The 25,720-nt window shown below is 42.0% G+C and overlaps 1 protein-coding gene across 1 annotated transcript in view; it reads left to right on the top strand.

Moving 5' to 3' along the window:
* Window positions 1–6,302: 6,302 nt before the first annotated feature.
* Window positions 6,303–25,720, top strand: part of LOC135557882 (leucine-rich repeat and fibronectin type-III domain-containing protein 2-like) — a 184,935-nt gene continuing 165,517 nt past the window's right edge. The window contains exon 1 of the mRNA XM_064991571.1: window positions 6,303–6,504. The gene's annotated coding sequence lies outside the window, so the exon portion shown is untranslated. The remainder of the gene's footprint in view (window positions 6,505–25,720) is intronic.

The following is a 25,720-nucleotide window of genomic DNA, read 5'->3' as shown; positions in this document are numbered from 1 at the left end:
CATTTACATCAACCAAGCAACGACATTTAAACAAACAGATGGAGAGTATTGCACACACACACACACACAGGTTAATGTAGACTAATATAGACTTTAATACAGACATGTTAAGATGTCTAACACACCATTTAGTGTACTGTAGACATCTGCTTTGTGTGCAATCATTGTGTTCTCTTTAAATGATCTGTAACAGCATGAAAGTGATATGCCATAACACCTTGCTCTGGGTTCAAGGTTTAAATTAACCCAAGAAGGGGATGGTGTTGACAGCTTTTCACACAGCTTAAGTAGATTATTTTATTTCTCTATGATGAGTAAACATTTTCAAACTGATTGCCATATCAATTTCCATAGCAATTCTACCCATATATGAATGGTTCACTTTCTCTCAGGACAATTTTCTATATAGGCCGGTGCTGGAAAGCATCATTAAAAATCGAGAGTGAGGAGTGGAAAGTTGAAACCTTGCATCACATTACTTTTGTTCTATGGAGTATTTGCTTTACCATCGTGTCTCACTCTAAATAACATCCCCCCTGTGATTATTATAAGATGAAAAGGTATCTTCTGGAGCATTTTTCTAATTTAAAAAAACTTCAACTAGAAAAAGTCTTAAAAGGTATTAGAAATAGATCAAAACACAATAATGTTGAAGTAAACATCCCTGCCAACTAAAGTCAACATTTATATTTAGTTTTGCAGAAATCATTTGCCTTCTGTAAGCTTAAGAAATATTGCCTAGTGTCTTGTCATTCTGTTACCAAAAGTAATTTTCTAATTTCTCTCCCTCATGAGAAAGGATAATGAAAGTTCACAGAAGAAACAAGTAAAGGTAGACCTACTAATTAATTATAGTGTATATATAGTGTATTGTTCAGTACAGTATAGTACAGTAAAAAAAAGTATAGTTCAGTACAGTAGAGTAGAGAACAGCAAAGAAAAGTATAGCACAGTACAGTACAATATTTATTTAATTTAATTTAATATTTATTTACCTAGGCAAGTCAGTTAATAACAAATTCTTATTTGACGGGAGCTGGGATTAAATGGTACCAAAAAATGTATGCAGCATTGAAGGTCCCCAAGAACACAGTGGCCTCCATCCTTCTTCAATGGAAGAAGTTTAGAACCACCAAGACTCTTCCAGGAGTTGGCTGTCCGTCCAAACTGAGCAATCAGGGGAGAAGGGCCTTGGTCAGGGAGGTAACTAAGAACCCAATCGTCACTCTGACAGAGCTCCAGAGTTCCTCTGTGGCGATGGCAGAATCTTCCAGAAAGACAACCATCTCTGAAGCATTCCACCAAACAGGCCTTTATGGTAGAGTGGCCAAACAGAAGCCACTTCTCAGTAAAATGCACATGACAGCCCGCTTGGAGTTTCCCAAAAGGCCCCTAAAGGATTCTCAGACCATGAGAAACAAGATTCTCTGGTCCGATGAAACCAAAGTTAAACTCTTTGGCTTAAAGACTAGATGGAGAGGTCTTCTGGTCAGACTTCGAAGGTGCACACCACCCACTGCTTCATAGTATATTACTTGCAAATGTCCAGTCTCTAGAAAACAAGGTAGACAAAATAGGGCAATGGTTGCTTTCCAGAGAGACATCAGGGATTGTAACATAGTCTGTTTCACGGAAACATGGCTCTCTCGAGATATGCTTTAGGAGTCGATACAGCTACCTGGATTCTTTGTAAATTGCGCCCACACAAATAAACATCTCTTTGGGAAGAAGAATGGCGGGGGTGTATGTTTCATGATTAATGACTCATGGTGTAATTGTAACAACATAAAGGAACTCAAGTCCTTTTGTTCACCTGAACTAGAATTCCTCACAATCAAATGCCAACGTATTACCTCCTCAGAGAATTCACCTCGGTTATTGTCACAGCCATGTATATTTAACAAATCTGACCACAACTCAATTTTGCTCCTCCCTTCCTATAGGGCAGAAACTTAAAAAGGATGTACCAGTGTTAAGAACTATTCAATGCAGGCCTGACCAATCGGAATCTACGCTTCAAGATTGTTTTGATCACGTTCCAAAAACATGTTCCAGGTAGCCTCAGAAAATAATATTGAAGTATACGCTGATTCAGTGAGTGAGTTTATAAGGAAGTACGTAAGAGATGTACCCACCAGGAGTAGTAAAACCTACCCTAACCAGAAATCGTGGATAGATGGCGGCATTCGCGCGAAACTGAAAGCGCAAACCACCGTATTTAATCTTGGAAAGGTGATTGGGATTATGCCCGAATACAAACAGTGTAGTTATTCCTTCCTCAAGGCAATCAAACAAGCAAAATGTCAGTATAGAGGCAAAGTGGAGTCTCTATTCAACGGCTCTTCTACTCCATGGCCGACATGAGTAAGACATTTAAACGTGTTAACCATCGCAAGGCTGCTTTGAGGATAGTCGTGTCCTCAGAGCATGCGCAGACCACCTGGTGTGTTTACGAACATATTCAGTATCTCCCTATCCCAGTCTGCTGTCCCCACATGCTTCAAGATGGCCACAATAGGTCCTGTACCCAAGAAGGCAAAAATAACTGAACTAAATGATTATCATCCTGTAGCACTCACTTCTGTCACCATGAAGTGCTTTGAGAGGCTCATCAAGGATCATATCAACTCCACCTTACCTGTCACCCTAGACCCACTATGATTTGCTTACCACCCCAATAGCTCCACAGACAATACTATCACCATAGCACTGCACACTGTCCTATCCCATCTGGACAAGTGGTATACCTATGTAAGAATGCTGTTCATTGACTATAGCTCAGCATTCAACACCATAGTACTCTCCAAAATCATCATTAAGCTAAAGGGCCTGGGTCTCAACCCCGCCCTGTGTTATTGGGTCCTGGACTTCCTGACGTGCAGCCCCCAGGTGGTGAAGGATAGGAAACAGCATCTCCACTTCGCTGATTCTCAACAATGGGGCCCCACAAGGATGCGTGCTCAGCCCCCTACTGTACTCCCTGTTGACCATTACTGCATGGCCATGCACAGCTCCAACTCAATCATCAAGTTTGCAGGTGACACAACAGTGGTAGGATTGATTACCCCCAACGACGAGACAGCCTACAGGGAGGCTGTCGTGACAGCAAAACAACCTCTCACTCAACGTCAACAAAACAAAGGAGATGATCGTGGACTTCAGGAAACAGCAGCGGAAGCACCCCCCCTATCCACATCGACGAGACAGCAGTGGAGAAGATGGAAAGTTTTAAGTTCCTTGGAGTACACATCACAGGCAAACTGAAATCGTCCACCCACACAGACAGTGTGGTGAAGAAGGCGCAACAGCCTTGTCACCTAAAACCCTCACAAACTTTTACAGATGCACAGTTGAGAGCATCCTGTAGGACTGCATCACCACCTTTTATGACAATTACACCACTCACAACCACTAGGCTCTCCAGGGGGTGGTGCGGTCTGTACAAGCATCACCGGGGCAAACTACCTGCTCTCCAGGATACCTACAGCACCCAATGTCACAGGAAGGCCAAAAAGACAGAGGACAACAACCACCCGAGCCACTGCCTGTTCACCCTGTTACCATCCAGAAGGCGAGGTCAGTACAGGTACAAGCTGGGACTGAGAGACTGAAAAACAGCTTCTATCTCAATGCCAACAGACTGGTAAACAGACATCACTAACACAGAGAGGCTGCTGCCTACATACAAATTTGAAGTCATTGGCCACTTTAATAAATGGATCACTAGTCACTTTAATAATACCACTTTAATAATGTTTACATATCTTACTCATCTCATATGCGTATACTGTATTTTATTCCATATATTGCATCTTGCTTATACCATTCTGTCATTGCTCATCCACATATTTATTATTCTATTCCTTTAATTAGATTTGTGTCTATTATGGAAGTTGTGGAACTGTTAGATTACATGTTAGATATTGCTGCACTGTCGGAACTAGAAGCAGAAGCATTTTGCTACACTTGCAATTACATCTGCCAACCATGTGTATATGACCAAAAAAATGTGATTTGATTTGATTTGAACACCAAGTATCACATCTGGAGGAATCCTGGCACCATCCCTACAGTGAAGAATTGTGGTGGCAGCATCATGCTGTAGGTGTAATGAATACTCAGGGAGAAAAGGTGTAGATTCCCCCGCGCAGAGTGCAACAGAAGTCTATTAAGACTCGGCAGAATGCAGGAATCGTGGTCACAGGCAGGCAATGGTCAAACACAGGTAGACAGTCAAAAACAAACAACACCTCACAACCATACAAACAGAAAGAACTGAACTAAATAGGGAGATGATGAGACCAGGTGAGAAACGAACACAGGGGAAATCAATGAACAAAAATTAAATACAGGGCTACGTTCCAGAACACAAAGAAACAGGGCTACGTTCCAGAACACAAAGAAACAGGGCTACGATCAAGAACACAAAGAAAAATAACACAAGGTTGACTAAGAAAAGAAAAGCAGAACCTTACAGTAGGGATGTTTTCAGCGGCAGGGACTGTGAGACTAGTCAGGATCGAGGGAAAGATGAACGGAGCAAAGTAAAAAGAGATCCTTAATGAAAACCTGCTCCAGGGCACTCAAGACCTCAGACTGGGGTGAAGGTACACCTTCCAACAGGACAATGACCCTAAGCAGACAGACAAGACAATGCAGGAGTGGCTTCTGGACAAGTCTCTGAATGTACTTGAGCGGCACAACCAGAGCCCGGACTTGAACTCGATCAAACATCTCTGGAGAGACCTGAAAATAGCTGTGCAGTAACAATCCCCATCCAAGCTTTAAGAGCTTGAGAGGATGTGCAGAGAAGAATGGGATAAACTCCACAAATACACGTGTGCCAAGCTTGTAGCTTCATACCCAAGAAGACCGAGGCTGTAATTTCTGCCAAAGGTGCTTCAACAAAGTACTGAGTAAAGGGTCTAAAAGCTTATTTAAAGTGATCAAGTGATATAAAAGAGCAAGCATTTCTAAAAAACTGTTTTTGCTTTGTCATTATGGGGTTTTGTGTGTAGATTGATGAGGGAAAAAACAATTGAATCAATTTTAGAATAAGGCTGTAGCATAACAAAATGTGGAAAAAGTCAAGGGGTCTGAACTCTATCCGAATGCACTGTAGATGGCCACACAATAGGACAATCATGATCATGCACACACCCTGCATATACATTGTAGGAAAGAATATCATCATTTTTGAGGGGATCTAAACTTAACTAGGCCAATTGAAAACATCAAACCGGACACAAATAAAGCAAATGACACGACAAATGATATGATAAGACTCTGACTCAGACTTATGGCAAGTGGCCTATGTCGTCCACCAAATTTCATGTAGTGCGTCTTTTGAGTGGTCAAAGCTACGCAAATGACTTTGTATCTGGCTTTTAAATGCACCCATGTTCAATCTTGTTTCACGTAAATGTCGTTATATTTCAATATCTAGGACTAACGTTTTAACTATGACTCCAGCTGTGACAGATTTCAACCTAGGCATTTGGCATCCTCATCTGAATGTGTGTGTTTTGGTCTCTGATTTCAACAAATGTTAATGATATAAAGTATTCTCTAAGAATGATATGATAACCAATCCTCTCTTAGTTGAACGATGCTTTTTGACATTAATATTCTGCTGAAAACAGTAAAAACAATAGGATCATTGCGGCTATTTTTTAAAATCTCAATATCAAATAATTTCCAGATATCGGTCTGTTAAGCTTTAAAACTTTATGTTGGATGAAATTAGAGGAAATATCGGATAGAGAGCAATATGCGAGCAATGTTGGTGAAGGTTGTTAAATCTTGTATGGAAACCTGGCTATAATGGTGTTGCGGTTGAATGAGCGCTACCAGTCACTCACTGTCTGTCTCTCCCGCGGTTACCGAGACACGGGCTGGTTATACCACCTACTAGAGGCCTCAACCAGCTATCTGCTGGTCAGCGTTATCTCATCTGAACTGCGGTACACCTCGTGTGATTGTTGCAGCCAGAGGATGTAGTCTACTCTTTTCTACATGGTTTTGCTAGGAGCGCAAATTTATCCGGGATAGCTATACTGCCAAAAACCGGATGCATTCTGAATTTAACAGTATTGTGTTTTTAATCATATGATATTTAAGTAGCCTAAGGAAGAACTGGAATCGTTTCCAGTAAGAACGACTTACAGTACGATACATTATGACAATCGAGTGAGCATTTGGTTTTCATTGAAATAACTCAATACACATTTGACCAGTATTGCTGCGCCAATGTACTGTAGTGACCGCCTTTCAAACTGCTGAAGTACTTCGCTGAGAGACTGGAGCGGATGTTTCGCACTGAGTAGGTCGCTTTGCATCTCGCACTATCCACAGAGCGAGCCGGTGATGAGGGCTGGTCGGGATTGCGTTAGTATATTGGAAATTCAAAACGATTTTGGAATAATGGCGAAGTGAAAGTAAGGACGCCGAGGATGCAACATCTTGTTGGTAGAATACACGATGGACAAACGCCTGCCGTGAACGGTAAGAAAGGCACAAGCACTGTCCGTTTTCTGTTAATGAGGTTTCATGATGATCAAATCTTTAGAATGGCACATTGAAAAGTCAGGTACTTTGTCTAAACGTACTTTCTCATGCCCTTATCCATTGTAAATGATTTTCAAGAAATCCATGACTATGTATAGTTGGTGCCAAAATGGGTGTTTAGTTCAAGTTGGTATTGATTTTAGATGGAATTACTCGTGTTGTTGTTTAGAATATTGCTGCATTCGGTTATCACTTTTCGCCTGCGTCGCCACCCTAGTCGTATTTGATGCCAGGCTGCGCGTGCATGTCCCATGGATAGGCCATTGAATCCTATATCAAGAAACAGTCATTGAGATTCAGCAATCATGATCAAACACGACTGACTGTGAGATAACGATATCCATATTCATCTAGCTCTTCAATGACTTAATTGAGATGTAAAGGTACATTTATAGCAAGGTTTTTAAGGGGACATGTGATTGGGGAATCAAATTGGACATGATTATTCTATTATCATGACCCAAATGCAGAAACACGGCTGTTAATGCATGATTAACGAAAATGTAGCTTGTACATGCATGAGCATGTTACAGATTATCCTGGCACATTCAAATACGTTGGAGCCATCTGTGACTTGAAGTGCACCAATTTTGCACTATTCTGTCCCTGTCATTACACTGCATGCATATTCAGGCATGAATTTAAGGGTGGCTGGGAGCCTAGTGATTAGAGCATTGGGCCAGTAACTCAAAGGTTGCTGGTTTGAATCCCTGAGCTGTCAATGTCTGCTGGAAAAAGAACTGCTTGCATTGCTGGAATTGTTGCTTACATATTATGTGTAGGGGCCTGGGGATTTGTTTTCAAGAACTACTGAATACTAGGGATAATCTGTGAGTACCCGAAACAACGCATCCAGTACTGTTGCTTTCCTAAGTTGGCTGCATCCTATGTGATAGATGGATGAACTGCTGGGAAAATAAGTAATCTTATCCAAAGTGTGGAGTCATATGGTGAAAATGACATGTTCCGTTTAGAGGTGGGGATGGAGAGAGCACCATTGAAAAGAAACACGGAAAATGTGTTGGGTATTCATGTCACCTTCATTTTCTTTCATTTGAAGCACATGCAATCATGCCTGTAAAATGATTTTGTGACCTTGGGACTATAATGTTATATTTGCACAAAGCAATGTTCTGAAATATTCAGCATCAAAGTTTTCACATCCAAGAACTAAAAACTGTTTTGTAGTGAATTCATCTTTCATAAGCCATTATTAAGGTCCTCACCTTAAAAGTACCCAAAGTGTGTAGAATCAAAATCCTTAGATATTTGTAAATATGTTATTTTAGGTGGGTGCAAACACAGAACCTTGTGGTTTTGACATTTCAACCTGGGTTCATCCATAAGGTTCTATCTGGCACAGAATGTTACAAATATTTATATTTCAATAGAAAAGTGCAGATATTTAATGATTAAATAAGTAGAATGCTCTTCTTTCTAATCCCATCAACAAATGTATTGTTAATGTTTGTCACACATTTGTTAAAGTGCTAGTTCACTAAAATTACAAGTACACTGTAGCCTATGGAGAACTAGCAACATTGCTAAAGCTTAGCTCTGGATGAGTAAACTGATACATTTTTCTTGTCTCCGACACCCACAGTCAGTTAACTACTTGCTAGTTATCAATACAATGTGGTATGCTAATCCTTCCATGGAGGTTTTCATATTGATATGGAACAAGACAAAAACAGCAATGCCTCTCTAATGCGCCTTTACCTTCATGGGAATTGGCTTATATGGACATGGCTAAATTGAACTGTTTCTTACAGAAGGCAAGAAAAAGTGCACATTTGGACTCACGGGTGTTTGGCTTACTTGTATGGCATCAAAGTGGTATTTATTATAATCCTCAACGTCTCATATATCAAATACATAGAGTCCTCTTGATTTACAGCTTTTCTCTTTTTTTAAGTTGCACAATTAGCAGGAGGGAAGGAGGCCACTTGTTGCGTTCAAAAAGTCTGTCAGTCAAAACCCATACAGGCTTGTGAAGCTCAGAGCCTGAGCTCTGATGTAATGTATAGCATGTTACTGTACAGCCACTGTGTTGATTTGTTTTTACCATAAAGAGCTTAAGTGATGGTCATTCTTCTGAACAAGTGGTGAAAAACATCGAAGTCATTGTAAAAGAGGACCAGAACCTATTATATGAATAATCAATAACTTGGGACTATAAGGTTCTATATGCAAAATGTATGGTTTTGAGTATTTTTCAAGTTCCAGATCTCAGAACTGTTTTGTGATGTCTTCCTCTTTTATGACTCAATAAGTACCTTACATACAGTTACTTTTGATTGACAACCCAGCATTGTGTGATGCGCAGATAGAACTTTCAGATTTTTCACACGTTTTTTCAAACTTTTTCACAAATATGACACATCTCACGTAAAGGACCACCTAAAGAGCAACAATCTATGTAGCTAACTCATTTTTGACCAAAATGTCAGCTTGAACCTTAAAGTCACAAGGTCCCGATTTGTCCAATTTGGATAATTGGAATGTGGTTTTTAGAGACTAGCTATATTCGTTTGCCTTTATGTAAGCATAATTTAGCCTCTGCTAAGGCATCTGAACCTTAATCACACTGGAGGTAGTGTGCTTGCCCTGTAACCACAGGGTCGTTGGTTCAAGCCTTGCTCTGGCTTTTTCTCCCCCTCAATTGCTGTATGTCTACAACAGAAACGTAGTAGTAGTGTTGCTTCAGAGAGATGATATTGCATACTCTTGAATAGCAGCAATGAAATATGTATTTTGGCTTAGAAAGCAGGTGAGCTGCAGTACTGTGTTTTTAACCATGAAGTTTCTAGTTCAGAACTTGACTTTCCCAGTATTTCCATGCTATACAGTCACATGTTCAAGAATGTGTGAAGAAAAAATAATGAGCACCTTCCACAACATGCTCTCCAAACCTGCAGTGCTAGTTCTAAGATATTTATAAAACTGGTCCTAGATTCTCTGTCCTGCCAGAGCTGCCTGTGAAGTCAGTCCACAGCGGTCAGTCTGTGTGAAGTAGTTTACAGAGGCACCTCCAACAATAGGTTAACCTTAATACCTGTGCTACGCAGCCAGGAACACTTAACTCCCTCCCTGGTGGAGCTAGCTGGCTCACTACCACGTCACAGCAGGCAGGCCATGCAGAGGGAAGGGATCCTGGCTATAGGTCTCACTGCTAAACCCATTGTCTGCTGTTTAAGAGATGGCCTTTGCTTCACAGGGATTAGAAACATGCCCCTAATTTACTTACTATTAACCATTTCACACTACAGCTGGGCGATATAGCCAAAATATCATATCACGGTATTTGACAGTATTTTATGTTTTTGAGTAGTGTATTACCCTAGGGTGGCAACACATACATTCTAAGTGATTTCAATGGGTCTTTCTCCATTCTGATTGTTTCTACTTCAACCAAGAATCAGTTTCTGCATTTTCATAAATTTTGGCATTTTCTGCACTCATTTGAGATAATTTCCCATTTAGGGCTGCATGATATGGGCAAACAATCTAGGCCTTATGTTGCAATTGCAATTTGACTTGCGATTTAGAGCAAAACATTTGGGTGAACTGTTGGAATCATGGAAATAGAATGTATAGTTAGAATATAATAGTTGGCACTTTGAAGACAGCGATGTTTGACATGACGACAAATGAAAATGCCAGGTAGAAATTATTGTGACATGGGGAACCTTATAATCTTTGGCTACATTGAATGTATTTTCTTAGCTATATCATGTGGCTAACATACAGTATTCAGGCTTTGCATATTCCTCGATATACCGCCCTGCCCTAATTCACACCATACCTCCCATGAGCACGCTCCAACTTCATGGTGACGTAGATGTAGAGTTGGTGGAGGGGTTAACAGACAAAAAAATCACATCCAGATTCTGCCATTTTACAAGGAATCTCATTCCCCACCTTTTTATTGCACAACATCTGTATTGGTAACTGTATGTCACTATGTTAATGTTTTTCATATGAATCCATCCCCCTTCTCCCAATCTGTATACTGGGAGCCCCTGTACATAGACCTTAAATAGAAAAATAGACACTTATTCTTGTGATTGTATTCTAATGACAACATTAAAATCACTCTTGTGAGGATTCTTTATTCCTTGTGCAGCAACAACATATATACCATTATTGGTCTATTTAATGTGAAAAGTTCTACGGGTTGGGTTGGATCGCACTCTGGTGCAGGCCTTTGGGCTCTCTAATAATACCTCTCTAAGCAGCCCCTGGGCTGGGCCTCTCAGAGGATCTGCTCGCTATAAATAATGTCACATATGTCACCGTTCTTCTGACTGACGCACACTAAGCCCCATTCTTAGCTGCCTGCACACTACACAGGACGCACAGCACAGAGAGCGTGCACGGTTGTGTGGTGTGTCTGAGGGCCTGAAATATGGGACTCCAACTGTGTGTGTGTGTGTTTGTGTAGGGGATTGGGAGGTGACATAGACCTCAGGCCTGCTTCTCTCTATCTCTTCATCCACCTCTTCATATTACTCCTGGTTTTATCACCTCTCTGCATCGCTGGTGTTTTCTTCCTTACTCACTAAGCTTGCCCTCTCTGCCTCGCTACGCTCTCTCTCCTTCTCCTCTCCTCCTTTCCCCTCCCACGGAGCTTGCCCTCTCTGCCTCACTCTCCCTCCCCTCTCCTGTCCTCTCCTCCTCTACCCTCCCAACCAGCTTTCCCTCTCTGCCTCGCTACGCTCTCAATTCCTCCCTCCCTTTTCCTCCTCTCCCCTCCCACCCAGCTTTCCCTCTCTGCCTCGCAACGCTCCCTCTCCATCCCCTCTTCTCCTCTCCCCTCCCCTCCCATCCAGCTTGCCCTCTCTGCCTCGCTCTCCATCCCCTCTCCTCCTCTCCCCACCCACCCAGCTTGCCCTCTCTGCCTCGCTCTCCCTCCCCTCTCCTCCTCTCCCCACCCACCCAGCTTGCACTCCTGACTGGCAGACTGTGGAACCTGACAGAGAAAGAGGTTACTGCCACTTTGTTTTGCAAAATATATTTTCTGAGAATTTTACACGCCCGTCAGCATAAGGAAACAATAGCATCGCCGTGGGACGTATATAGACTGCTTGCTGTGCTGAGCACTAAAACCATCAAAATTGTTTTACAGTCTTAAAGGGATACTTTAGGATTTTGGCAATGAAGCCCTGTATATTGGTTCCTGACTTCCTTGAAAAGTTGCATATCGCGGGGACTTTTCGATGCTAGTGCAGTACGCCACAGATAAAGGGACTCATTCCCAAAATCCCAAATTATCCCTTTAAACCACAACACCAAGCACAGGGAAACACACCCACAATTACTTCAAAATTGCTGAACAACAGGCCTGAGATCAGATGTAACGTGGGACCTAAAAACTGAATTCATAAGCTTTTTAGCTAAAAACATTCCCACAATGTTTAAATACATAGAGAGTATAGAGAGTTAACACTTCCTCAAAGGTGTCAATATCTCCTACTGTATACTGTACGTGAGGCTTTTATAATTCCTTTGATACTGCAACACCAATGAAGGTGTCATAACTGGATCCATAAAGGGTGTTATGAATGCCTTATGTACACTCTCTTCCAGTAAAGTGTTACCATTATAGCAAAGCTTCCACAAATAACAAACATTGGTGCCATCTGATAGCAACCAACAACTGGTTTAATATTTATGTCAACCGTCTCCTTCAGCAACTTGGCATCTATTTCAAAAGAGAGCGCAACATTGCCCAATGTTTATTGAGCCAACTTACAGATCCTTTAATATCCATGCACGTCAGTGGAGGCTGCTGAGGGGAGGACGGATCATAATAATGGCTGGAATGGAGCAAATGGAATGGCATCAAACATGGAAACAGTGTGTTTGATGAATTTGATACCGTTCCTCTTATTTCTCTCCAGCCATTACCATGAGCCAGTCCTCCCCTATTAAGGTGCCACCAACCTCCAGTGATACACGGTGATTGTATTGTACGTTGCTAGGCATCATTGATTAGCCATGGTGCACATTAGCCATAGTGTAGAAATTAAATTCTACCTTAATTTTAACTCTTAAAGTGTTTCATGCTGTGAAGATGAATGCTAGCACTAGGATGCGTTCACTCTTAAACCTGGGTTGAGTGTTGGTTGATGCTGTGTTCTGGTGATCAGAGTGCCCTCACTGTTGCCTGCCAGTGGAGGCTGCTAGCCTGAGTGTCAGTCAGAGCACCAAAGGCATTAGGCTAAAAGGACTGAAAGGCTCAAGAGATGAAAGCTCCTCTGCACAGACAGGCACTGCACTCAACTATATAAGCCTGGACTCCCTGGCTGTACATAGGCGTAGCCTAGACTCCCTGGCTGTACATAGGCATAGCCTGGACTCCCTGGCTGTACATAGGCGTAGCCTGGACTCCCTGGCTGTGCATGGGCGTAGCCTGGACTCCCTGGCTGTACATAGACGTAGCCTGGACTCCCTGGCTGTACATAGACGTAGCCTTGAGTCCCTGGCTGTACATAGGCGTAGCCTGGACTCCCTGTCTGTACATAGGCGTAGCCTGGACTCCCTGGCTGTACATAGACGTAGCCTGGACTCCCTGGCTGTACATAGGCGTAGCCTGGACTCCCTGGCTGTACATAGGCGTAGCCTGGACTCCCTGGCTGTACATAGGCTTGGCCTGGACTCCCTGGCTGTACATAGGCTTGGCCTGGACTCCCTGGCTGTACATAGGCGTAGCCTGGAGTCCCTGGCTGTACATAGGCTTGGCCTGGACTCCCTGGCTGTACATAGGCTTGGCCTAGACTCCCTGGCTGTACATAGGCTTGGCCTGGACTCCCTGGCTGTACATAGGCGTAGCCTGGACTCCCTGGCTGTACATAGACGTAGCCTGGACTCCCTGGCTGTACATAGACGTAGCCTTGAGTCCCTGGCTGTACATAGGCGTAGCCTGGACTCCCTGTCTGTACATAGGCATAGCCTGGACTCCCTGGCTGTACATAGATGTAGCCTGGACTCCCTGGCTGTACATAGGCGTAGCCTGGACTCCCTGGCTGTACATAGGCTTAGCCTGGACTCCCTGGCTGTACATAGGCTTGGCCTGGACTCCCTGGCTGTACATAGGCTTGGCCTGGACTCCCTGGCTGTACATAGGCGTAGCCTGGGCTCCCTGGCTGTACATAGACGTAGCCTGGACTCCCTGGCTGCACATAGGCGTAGGCTGGACTCCCTGGCTGTGCATGGGCATAGCCTGGACTCCCTGGCTGTACATAGGCTTGGCCTGGAGTCCCTGGCTGTACATAGACGTAGCCTGGACTCCCTGGCTGTACATAGACGTAGCCTGGACTCCCTGGCTGTACATAGGCTTGGCCTGGACTCCCTGGCTGTACATAGGCGTAGCCTGGACTCCCTGGCTGTACATAGGCGTAGCCTGGGCTCCCTGGCTGTACATAGACGTAGCCTGGACTCCCTGGCTGCACATAGGCGTAGAAGACAGCAGCAAGTCTCATTTGATGTTACAACCACTGCAATGTCCCCTCATCAGCCATTGGTTCTGTCCTTGGACCAGCAGCATCCCTAAAGCTGGGATTAGATGGTCACGCCTGTTTCATCAAACAGTGAACAGAACATATATGGGTAGAACAGGGTGTTCAATCAAAAGGGATGGATGTGGATTATACACAGAACAGTGGTTTAGCCTGCTCCCAGATCAGTCTTGTTAAATCCTATGGTCATTATCACGAGTTGGCATCAGAAACAAATCTGCGACCAGGCTAGGTTTGTCTTGTCCCTTCTGGTGAGGGTTCAGCTGGCAGTATCGCGTGCCACCTACCCAAACAGACCTATGCCCAGTTTAGTCATGTTGTCCATTTTTGCTCAGTTGTGGAGGTGGATAAACAAGTTTTATCGGTTGGATTTTAGTGTTGCCCCCCCAAAAAATGGTCCCAACTATTGTTGTTTTTTTGGTTCCAAATGGTTGGTTGTAGCGAATAAGGCTAAGCTAACCCCTCCATTGACATATTTGAAGAATGCACTGCAATTATCTATTTAGATTTGGGACGGTTGCTAAAGATTAGGGTGGATCATTCACGGGACAAAAAGTTGGTTGAGAATTAGAATTTTTGGGCCATTTTTAAATAACGTATGGTTTGTAATTGTGGGATGTTGTCTTAGTTAAATAGCAGACGATCAAAGCAATATAGGACAAAGAGTCATCATTTCCCATCCTCAAGCCTGTCTGTGCAAAGCAAAAAGTGGGCCCAAAGCCAAATCCACTGCTCATGTATTTAGTTATTCCTGATTCTCTGATCCCTCTCTCGTATGGACAATCCAATCCCATCACTGACAGGTCAGCACTTACAGAGTTAGAAACCAACAGGATTATAGACTGAACAATATATCCAGACATATCTTCTCTGGTGCTCTTTAGTTGTTTTGTCAGGGAAAATGTGTGGCTGTATGATACAGGCCTGGCTGCCTGCATTGCCTCTTGGTAATTCATTAAGATCTAATATAGTTCTCCAGTGCAAGTAGTGCTGCTTTCTTCCAGCAGCACGCGTTCCATCACACTGTTTACACACCAGGCTATATCAATTACTTCTCTGCATCAGAAGCACTGAGTGTCTCTGGAAATTGAGTTCAAACAATGTCAGACATTCTTTGGACACCTAACATGTAGCGCAGGTACTTTTCAATTGTTATCTGTTCAATTGAAATATGTCTGTACATTCCTGAAATAGCTTGGAACATTTGAGAGATATAGACACACAGTGAACACTTAATGCAAGAATATTTCAAGTAAACTGCTGCCTACATATTCTCTAATTAGGATTCACGTTTTGTATATCACAGTTGTAACCTGGGGTATTTGTCTCTCTTGTTAGCTCCAGTGGGACACTTAAGATGGACGGTGAGGGTACAGACATACAAATAGAGAAATTGAGCTGCGCGTCTCTCTCAGCTGCCAGAGAAGAAGCCCTGTGTCAGCTCTTCCCCACTGTAGCCCTGAAATTAAACAAGTCTAAGGCACAGATTTACATCGAGCTTCAGTTGGCCTTTGTGTAATTTTCTAAAGATTAATTTTGCAGTGAGGGCCTGGCTTCAGCCGCTCAATGACTCTACTCTCCCATGGAGAGAGAGGGAGGGGTGGAGAGAGGGGGAGGGAGAGAGGGAGAGCGAGAGAGAGGTGCAGAGAGAGAGAAAGATCAGGCACTGAGAGCGTCAATGTGAGAAAGGACCTAACTCTTGAAACATTGAGCAATGTATGATGAGAAAGACACAGAGAGAGTGAGATGATGAAAAAAGAGAGAGAGTGACAGAGGAGAGATGGGAAGAAAAATGATAGTTGAGAACAAGGCTGCAGAGAGTGAGAACTGGGGAATGAGTAGGAAGCAGGAATTGAGGGGAAGAAACAGAGGAGTGTTACTCATCATTGCACTAGAGGCTCTCATTAACACAGGTCCCTATGTGAGTGGGGGTACTGTGTCCGTGTCAGCGTGCCACAGCTGACCCGCTCTCTCTCTGCCACACGTTGTGCCATGCCCTTGAGCCATTTCCTGGCTTGCTGCAACACCTTGGCGTGCTGCATGCTGAGTGACTGTGATCTGAATGTGAAAGAAGACCACACCTACATGTGAACACTCTCTCTCTCTCTCTCTCTCTCTCTCTCTCTCTCGCTCTCTCTCTCTCTCTCTCTCTCTCTCTCTCTCTCTAGTGCTTTAGAATGCTGGGTTATTACATTTTATATATGTGACAGACAGCTTCTGGAATTTATGAATATGACTCACTCAATTATTATCTGTTACTGTCGTTGCCCATATTATGCAAGTTGTTATGTAGACCAAGTCGAATACGTTGGTTACAGTAGTCCAAGCAGAGAAAAAGAGAAAGTCTGCTATTTGTCTATATGTTAGACAGCATTTTCCTTATAGGACAGGGAGCTAAGTAATAGTCTTAATACCAATACTGTTTACAGTTGAACGGAAAGTTACCGTTCTGGAAATTACACACACTCACTTAAAAACACACACACGCACGCACTCACACACACACTCACTTAAAAACACGCACGCACGCACGCACGCACACACACACACACACACACACACACACACACACACACACACACACACACACACACACACACACACACACACACACACACACACACACACACACACACACACACACACACACACACACAGCTGTGTCCCAGAGCATCAGTATAACAGCTTTGGGAGTGTATAGTGGGAGGGAGAGCAGCAGGATAGCATGGTTCTGTTGCTAATGCTAGAATACTGGAACTCAGCATGGGTCTCCCTGCAGATATATCTTGTCTTTGATAGCTCTATATTACACTCGTTATCAGGCAGTTATACAACAACTGCCCAAAAGGTTAAGACTGGGTTTGTTTTAAAATGACTCCCTTGCTTTGATAACACTCTCATCTTACATTAAGCTTTCATATCGGGAGCTATGTGGCAAGACATGTTGTCTGGCAATTAATTAATTTCTTAAAGTCGCAGATACATTGTTAAAAACAAGCATGCATGCACACAAACACACAAACACAAATACACACTTTTGTGATGTATAAATAGTACTGTTAGTTGTGGAACGATACATCCGTCAAACAACAATCCAACTCTGCTTTCTTGGCAACTGCATCGGCCCCTATTTATCCTTACTGCCTGGTAAGTGGAGCAGTTTGTGAAGTGGATATCTCCTAAGGGAAGGGTTGAAATCATACAGCTATTCCCTCAGGGTAGTAGCAGGCAGACCCTGGCAGAGGTGCTTAGAGCCTTTAGAGGATTCTGTTCTCTCTCCACATGTCCATATGACAAGGATTCACTCTGTTCTGTTCTCTCTCCACATGTCCATATGACAAGGATTCACTCTGTTCTGTTCTCTCTCCACATGTCCACATCACAAGGATTCACTCTGTTCTGTTCTCTCTCCACATGTCCACATCACAAGGATTCACTCTGTTCTGTTCTCTCTCCACATGTCCACATCACAAGGATTCACTCTGTTCTGTTCTCTCTCCACATGTCCATATCACAAGGATTCACTCTGTTCTGTTCTCTCTCCACATGTCCACATCACAAGGATTCACTCTGTTCTGTTCTCTCTCCACATGTCCATATGACAAGGATTCACTCTGTTCTGTTCTCTCTCCACATGTCCACATCACAAGGATTCACTCTGTTCTGTTCTCTCTCCACATGTCCACATCACAAGGATTCACTCTGTTCTGTTCTCTCTCCACATGTCCACATCACAAGGATTCACTCTGTTCTGTTCTCTCTCCACATGTCCATATGACAAGGATTCACTCTGTTCTGTTCTCTCTCCACATGTCCACATCACAAGGATTCACTCTGTTCTGTTCTCTGTCCACATGTCCACATCACAAGGATTCACTCTGTTCTGTTCTCTCTCCACATGTCCACATCACAAGGATTCACTCTGTTCTGTTCTCTCTCCACATGTCCATATCACAAGGATTCACTCTGTTCTGTTCTCTCTCCACATGTCCACATCACAAGGATTCACTCTGTTCTGTTCTCTCTCCACATGTCCACATCACAAGGATTCACTCTGTTCTGTTCTCTCTCCACATGTCCATATGACAAGGATTCACTCTGTTCTGTTCTCTCTCCACATGTCCACATCACAAGGATTCACTCTGTTCTGTTCTCTCTCCACATGTCCACATCACAAGGATTCACTCTGTTCTGTTCTCTCTCCACATGTCCACATGATTCACTCTGTTCTGTTCTCTCTCCATATGTCCACATGATTCACTCTGTTCTGTTCTCTGTCCACATGTCCACATCACAAGGATTCACTCTGTTCTGTTCTCTCTCTACATGTCCACATGGCAAAGATTCACCCTGTTCTGTTCTCTCTCCACATGTTTCACCCTGATCTGTTCTCTCTCCACATGACCATGATTCACCCTGTTCTGTTCTCTCTCCACATGTCCACATCACAAGGATTCACTCTGTTCTGTTCTCTCTCCACATGTCCATATGACAAGGATTCACTCTGTTCTGTTCTCTCTCCACATGTCCATATGACAAGGATTCACTCTGTTCTGTTCTCTCTCCACATGTCCACATCACAAGGATTCACTCTGTTCTGTTCTCTCTCCACATGTCCACATCACAAGGATTCACTCTGTTCTGTTCTCTCTCCACATGTCCACATCACAAGGATTCACTCTGTTCTGTTCTCTCTCCACATGTCCATATGACAAGGATTTACTCTGTTCTGTTCTCTCTCCACATGTCCACATCACAAGGATTCACTCTGTTCTGTTCTCTCTCCACATGTTCACATCACAAGGATTCACTCTGTTCTGTTCTCTCTCCACATGTCCACATCACAAGGATTCACTCTGTTCTGTTCTCTCTCCACATGTCCATATCACAAGGATTCACTCTGTTCTGTTCTCTCTCCACATGTCCATATCACAAGGATTCACTCTGTTCTGTTCTCTCTCTACATGTCCACATGGCAAAGATTCACCCTGTTCTGTTCTCTCTCCACATGTTTCACCCTGATCTGTTCTCTCTCCACATGACCATGATTCACCCTGTTCTGTTCTCTCTCCACATGACCATGATTCACTCTGTTCTGTTCTCTCTCCAAATGACCATGATTCACTCTGTTCTGTTCTCTCTCCACATGACCATGATTCACTCTGTTCTGTTCTCTCTCCACATGACCATGATTCACTCTGTTCTGTTCTCTCTCCACATGACCATGATTCACTCTGTTCTGTTCTCTCTCCACATGACCATGATTCACTCTGTTCTGTTCTCTCTCCACATGACCATGATTCACTCTGTTCTGTTCTCTCTCCACATGACCATGATTCACTCTGTTCTCTCCCCTCTCTATGTGGCACCGCTTGAACTTCTTCTTTGCACATTGTCCTCAGCTGGTGTGTGAGGGATGAGTGGCCTCAGTACTTTTGGTTCCTCCTGGTTCAATGATAGCATGTTGTGTTAACTTCATTACATTATTCAGGCAATGTATGGCAAAGACATCAAGAATCATCTCATTCTACCTTGTAGTGGAACTTGGCTCGTGAAGAAGCAGGATTGTGTAAAAAAAAAAAGAAGAAAAAAAAAGTAATTATTATTATGTTTTCTCTTTCAGCAGATACAATTGTTTGGCCCTAAATAAAATAACCCTAAAACATGTTGTATTAAAGGAAGAACTAATCATTTAAATGTTCAGTACTTGGCATCCGTAATAAGCAGGCTTTTGTGGAGGAGCAGCAAACCCACATTACTAGTTGTTGATGGCAGTTTTCTCCCACAGCCTCATTGTGTAATTGATCTGCCGTTCACGGCATAGCCGTTGACACCAGGCATGCCCTGAAAAGAGGACGGAAGTGCCCAGGGGACCAGCACAGCACAAAAAAAGAGCTTTGAAGTGAAGCAAATGGTGGAGGAAGAATTCAACCTACATACCGGCTGGAAGAAACACATGGTTGCTATTCATGGCACACAATGTGTGTGTGTGTGTGTGTGTGTGTGTGTGTGTGTGTGTGTGTGTGTGTGTGTGTGTGTGTGTGTGTGTGTGTGTGTGTGTGTGTGTGTGTGTGTGTGTGTGTCTGTGTGTGTGTGTGTGTGTGTGTGTGTGTGTTTGGGTGCATAAATGCGTATACACAGTATTTGTCTATCTACAAGGTGCAGTTTTTCTGCAGCTGGTCCGCCTCTTCTGGTCTCATTGACGGGGTTTAGAAAAGGGTATTATTTCACTGTTCTTGATATTATTTGCATGATACTGTACAGCCTACCTATTAACTGAGTCCTAACTTTCTCACTGCAATCATTTTGACCCCTTGATTGGCCTGGCATGATGGCAGGATCTGAATTCAAATCAAATCACATTTTTTGGTCACATACACGTACGTGTTTAGAAGATGTTATCGCGAGTTTAGAAATGCTTGTGGTTCTAGTTCCGACAGCGCAGCAAATATATAACAAATATTATCTAACAATTTCACAACAAATACCCTATACACATAAATCTAAGTAAAGGAATGGAATTAAGAATATATAAATATATGAACAAGCAACGGCAGAGCGGCATAGACTAAGATACAGTGGAATAGTATAGAATACAGTATATACATATGAGATAAGTAATACATAGACTAAGATACAGTAGAATAGTATAGAATACAGTATATACATATGAGATGAGTAATACATAGACTAAGATACAGTGGAATAGTATAGAATACAGTATATACATATGAGATGAGTAATACATAGACTAAGATACAGTGGAATAGAATAGAATACAGTATATACATATGAGATGAGTAATACATAGACTAAGATACAGTAGAATAGTATAGAATACAGTATATACATATGAGATGAGTAATGTATAGACTAAGATACAGTGGAATAGTATAGAATACAGTATATACATATGAGATGAGTAATACATAGACTAAGATACAGTGGAATAGTATAGAATACAGTATATACATATGAGATGAGTAATGTATAGACTAAGATACAGTGGAATAGTATAGAATACAGTATATACATATGAGATGAGTAATGCAAGATATGTTACCATTATTGAAGAGACCTTTTGGTTGCTCTAAATATCAATAATTTAGTGGAACGGAGACCACAGTTTGTTCCCTGTTCGGACTTTGCCTCTGACAGATAGATTAGCGATTACAACTTTGGGCCAGTAACTGAAAGATTGCTGGTTCGAATACCCGAGCTAACGAGGTAAAAAAAATCAGTCCATGTTCTCTTGAGCAAGGCACTTAACTGTTTATTCTGTGGAACCACATTACAAGTCAAGCTATCAGCTTCTATCTCAAGGCCATCAGACTGTTAAACAGCAACCACTAACATTGAGTGGCTGCTGCCAACACACTGACTCAACTCCAGCCACTTTAATAATGGGAATTGATGGGAAATGATGTAAAATATATCACTAGCCACTTTAAACAATGCTACCTAATATAATGTTTACATACCCTACATTATTCATCTCATATGTATACGTATATACTGTACTCTATATCATCTACTGCATCTTTATGTAATACATGTATCACTAGCCACTTTAACTATGCCACTTTGTTTACATACTCATCTCATATGTACATACTGTACTCAATACCATCTACTGTATCTTGCCTATGCTGCTCTGTACCATCACTCATTCATATATCTTTATGTACATATTCTTTATCCCCTTATACACACAAGTGTAAGAATTTTGGAATTGTTAGTTAGATTACTTGTTGGTTATTACTGCATTGTCGGTGTCATGCCCTAGTCGAAATATATTATGTTTATCTTCATTTATTTGGTCAGGCCAGGGTGTGACATGGGTTATTGTGGTGTGTTTTTGTCTTGGGGTTTTGTGGGGTGTCTAGCGTAGTCTATGGCTGCCTGAGGCGGTTCTCAATCAGAGTCAGGTGTTTATCGTTGTCTCTGATTGGGAACCATATTTAGGCAGCCATATTCTTTGAGTGTTTCGTGGGTGATTGTTCCTGTCTCTGTGTTTATATTCACCAGATCGGCTGTATAGTTTTTTCACGTTTCTGTCTGTTGTTTTTGTACATTTCAGTTATTTCATGTCTAGTCTAGTTTTATCAATAAACATGAGTAACCACCACGCTGCATTTTGGTCCGCTCCTCCTTCAACAGAAGAACGCCGTTACAGTCGGAACTAGAAGCACAAGCATTTCGCTACACTCGCATTAACATCTGCTAACCATGTGTATGTGACAAAAAAATAAAATTTGATTTGATTTGATTTTAACCTCTAGCGTCGAGCAATCCCGTATCCGGGAGCGTGATCATAGCCTCAAGCTCATTAGCATAACGCAACGTTAACTATTCATGAAAATCGCAAATGAAATGAAATAAATATATTGGCTCACAAGCTTAGCCTTTTGTTAACAACACTGTCATCTCAGATTTTCAAAATAAGCTTTTCAACCATAGCTACACAAGCATTTGTGTAAGAGTATTGATAGCTAGCATAGCATTAAGCCTAGCATTCAACAGGCAACATTTTCACAAAAACAAGAAAAGCATTCAAATAAAATCATTTACCTTTGAAGAACTTCGGATGTTTTCAATGAGACTCTCAGTTAGATAGCAAATGTTCAGTTTTTCCCAAAATATTATTTGTGTCGGAGAAATCGCTCCGTTTTTGTTCATCACGTTTGGCTAAGAAAAAAAAATGAAAATTCAGTCATTACAACGGCAAACTTTTTTCCAAATTAACTCCATAATATCGACAGAAACATGGCAAACGTTGTTTAGAATCAATCCTCAAGGTGTTTTTAACATATCTATTCGATGATAAATCATTCGTGGCAGTTGCCTTTCTCCTTTGAACCTAATGGACGCAGCTGGAGATTGCGCAAAAATTTAGACGGAGGACCCCAAGCGGACACCTGGTAAATGTAGTCTCTTATGGTCAATCTTCCAATGATATGCCTACAAATACGTCACAATGCTGCAGACACCTTGGGGAAACGACAGAAAGTGTAGGCTCATTCCTGGCGCATTCACAGCCATATAAGGAGACATTGGAACACAGCGCATTCAAAATCTGGGGCATTTCCTGTATGAAATTTCATCTTGGTTTTGCCTGTAGCATTAGTTCTGGGGCACTCACAGACAATATCTTTGCAGTTTTGGAAACGTCAGAGTGTTTTCTTTCCAAAGCTGTCAATTATATGCATAGTCGAGTATCTTTCCGTGACAAAATATCTTGTTTAAAACGGGAACTTTTTTTATCCAAAAATTAAAAGAGCGCCCCCTATATCGAAGAAGTTAAACTGTGCTTATTCTGTAGAACCACATTACAAGTCAAGCTATCAGACACATTTTAAACTGTGCTTATTCTGTAGAACCACATTACAAGTCAAGCCTTTTAAACTGTGTTTGTTCTGTGGAACCACATTACAAGTCAAGCCTTTTAAACTGTGTTTGTTCTGTGGAACCACATTACAAGTCAAGCTATCAGACACATTTTAAACTGTGTTTATTCTGTGGAACAACATTACAAGTCAAGCCTTTTAAACTGTGTTTGTTCTGTGGAACCACATTACAAGTCAAGCCTTTTAAACTGTGTTTGTTCTGTGGAACCACATTACAAGTCAAGCCTTTTAAACTGTGTTTGTTCTGTGGAACCACATTACAAGTCAAGCTATCTGACACATTTTAAACTGTGTTTATTCTGTGGAACCACATTACAAGTCAAGCCTTTTAAACTGTGTTTGTTCTGTGGAACCACATTACAAGTCAAGCTATCAGACACATTTTAAACTGTGCTTATTCTGTAGAACCACATTACAAGTCAAGCCTTTTAAACTGTGTTTATTCTGTGGAACCACATTACAAGTCAAGCTATCTGACACATTAACCCTTTACACTGGTGGATATTGGCCCATATAGATAGGGCCAAATTGAGATGTTTCTAACAGAAGAACTATAAAAACTATATGCATGACCATGGTAGCAATTGAAAGAGAACACTGGGGATTATGGGGAAATTATCAGACCAAAGGTGAGGACATAACAGTTGTAACGGTTTTCATGCGGTGAAAGAGAGTCGGACCAAAATGCAGTGTGTAGATTGCGATCCCATGTTTAATGAACAAAACGTAACACGAATCTAAATACAAACACTACAAAACAAAGAACATAACGAAAACCGAAACAGCCTATACTAGTGTAAACTAACACAGAAACAGGAACAAGGACACTAAGGACAATCACCCACGAAACACACAAAGAATATGGCTGCCTAAATATGGTTCCCAATCAGAGACAACGATAATCACCTGACTCTGATTGAGAACCGCCTCGGGCAGCCATAGACTAACGCTAGACATCCCACAAAACCCCAAGACAAAAACACACCACAATAACCCATGTCACACCCTGGCCTGACCGAATAAATGAAGAATAAACATAATATATTTCGACCAGGGCGTGACAACAGTTCACATGACGGAATCCAAACATTACACTGTTGATTTTATGTGCATTTTATATTCACTGTACTTTTCACAGGATTTGTCAGTAACAACATCTGAAAATCCTCTGGATACATTCAGTAACACAATAAGAATAATCGTGGACATTTTGGAGTAGGTGCAACATAAGACAAAACTATTACGAAGGTTTGAGTGAGAGGACTGGTGTCTCCAAGCTGTGCGCAGTTCCTATGTAATTTCAATTTATGACTCAAGGAAAGAGCCTTCAAATATAAGGTGCTTTATTTTAGCTCTCCTAGCTGTTCCGTTGAGGAACTGAAGCAAGCACACTTGTAGTTTTTTGGTTTGAAACTGTTAGGTTCTAATTCTTCCGAGTAAATAACTCACGGACACTAGAGAAGCTTAACCAAGTTGAATTCTACCCAAAGGGTCGTTACAGCTGTAATTCAGACAACAAAACATTTCACACAAGTACTGATATTTAACCCTTTCTCCTAGGCTGAGTCTCCTCCTCCACAACCGAACAGCAAATGTATCCCTGTTGTTAGACAGAACCTTAGTGATATCTGTTCTTCCTCACTTTGTCTAACCTGACCTCTACCCCAAAGTGCTCACTCCTCCTCAACTCAAGGCTGTCATGGTGACTGGTACCAGACTGTGTCTCTTCTCCTCCCAGAGGATCCCTGATGGCTAACAATAACATATCCTGACATAATGTAAACGTTATACATTACCCGTCTCTCCTTATCAATGCCTGTCACATGTAATCGCTTCCCTGCACTCAACACATTCCAAGCTTAGTTGTACCCACTACATACCTTCCTCCTATAAACCTTCACTTCTGGTGTCGGCCTTCAACCTTAGCGCTCCATCAGCGACATGAATAAGTAACATTTCATATTCTCAGAATCCAACAGTCCCTCCTGTTGAACAGCGTCCTACTGTTCAATTCACATTAACTTGGAAATTACTTAGAAATGAATGAACAATGCTAATAACACATTAATTAAATTTTTTTAAATAATTATAAATGAACAAACAATGATAACACATTAATTAATAAAAAAAAATATATTATCAATGAACAAACAATAACAAAATGATAACAATAACAATTCACCATGAGGTTTACAAACTCAGAGACTTATGACCTCTGTTCTATGA

The sequence above is a fragment of the Oncorhynchus masou genome, chromosome 16 (genome assembly GCF_036934945.1).
Source record: "Oncorhynchus masou masou isolate Uvic2021 chromosome 16, UVic_Omas_1.1, whole genome shotgun sequence".
Taxonomy (NCBI): domain Eukaryota; kingdom Metazoa; phylum Chordata; class Actinopteri; order Salmoniformes; family Salmonidae; genus Oncorhynchus; species Oncorhynchus masou.
This window is presented reverse-complemented; position numbering and strand designations above follow the sequence as displayed.